The sequence below is a fragment of the Taeniopygia guttata genome, chromosome 12, assembly GCF_048771995.1.
Source record: "Taeniopygia guttata chromosome 12, bTaeGut7.mat, whole genome shotgun sequence".
In the NCBI taxonomy this organism is placed as follows: domain Eukaryota; kingdom Metazoa; phylum Chordata; class Aves; order Passeriformes; family Estrildidae; genus Taeniopygia; species Taeniopygia guttata.
The window spans coordinates 580,105-581,301 of record NC_133037.1 but is presented as its reverse complement, the minus strand read 5'-3'; positions in this window follow the sequence as shown (position 1 = coordinate 581,301).

Genomic DNA, 1,197 nt, shown 5'->3' with positions numbered 1-1,197 from the left:
GCGCTCCCCGCCGGCTTCCGGCCCCGCTTCCGGCAGCGCCGCGGAACTACGGCAGCGGGAACCGCCGGGAACGGGAACTACGGGAGCTACGGGAACGGGGATGGGGAACGCCGGGAACGGGGACGGAGAACGGGAACCGGGATGGGAACCGCCGGGAACGGGGATGGGGAACGGGAACCGGGATGGGAACCGCCGGGAACGGGGATGGGGAACGGGAGCAACGGGAACGGGAACCGCCGGGAACGGGGAACGGGAACTACAGGAACGGGGATGGGGAACGGGGACGGAGAACGGGAACCGGGATGGGAACCGCCAGGAACGGGGATGGGGAACGGGAGCAACGGGAACGGGGATGGAGAATGGCAGAGGGGATGGAGAACTACGGGGAACGGGAATGGGGAACGGGAACCGCCGGGAACGGGGTTGGGAAACCGCCGGGAATGGGAACTACGGGGAGCGGAGAACCGCCGGGAGCGGGGATGGAACTTGTGAGAACGGGGAAAGGGATGCTGGCAGCAGAGTTTGGATACAAATTGTTGTCAGTCTGTTGTGCCATGTGGCTGCTGATTTGCCACCAAAATGCCCATTGTTGGGACTTCATTCCTTTGCTAAAAACGGTTTGGGTGGTTCTGCTGCTGTATTTACCACTTCATTGCTGCCTTCCCCTGTTCCTGAACATGGAGCAGTTCTCAGCCCGTGCAATGCAAGGGTAGCAGACCTCCCTCCACTCCATCTCTCTGTGGGGTGAGACAAGACATGCCCCTGCCCCTATGAAGGCTCATTTCTATTCCCTGTAAGTTACTGGGAAGTGCAGGAGAGGCCTGAGAGCTCCTCGTGGGGCTCTGGTCCCCTCAGCACTTCCCAGCCCTGATTTAATGAAGAACACAGCTTTCACCAACAAGGCTTGCATGCTTTGCCATGGACTTTGCCTTTGTGCCGCTGGACCTTGTGCCCAGAGGTGCCCAGAGGTGGCCGAGGGCAGGGATCCCTCCCACCAGCCCCGTCCCTGTGCATCAGAACGCTCCAGCAGGCCCCGGCACGGTCCTGCCAAGGGGCTGACGAGTCCCAGGAGCCACTGGAGATGCATTTCCCTGGACCAAGGGGCCTCAGCAGAGTCTGGCTGCTCCTCGTGCCACTGCCTGTCACCTTCAGCTCAGCCCGCTGTGCTTTTCACTGGTGAGCTGCTGCTCATCACAC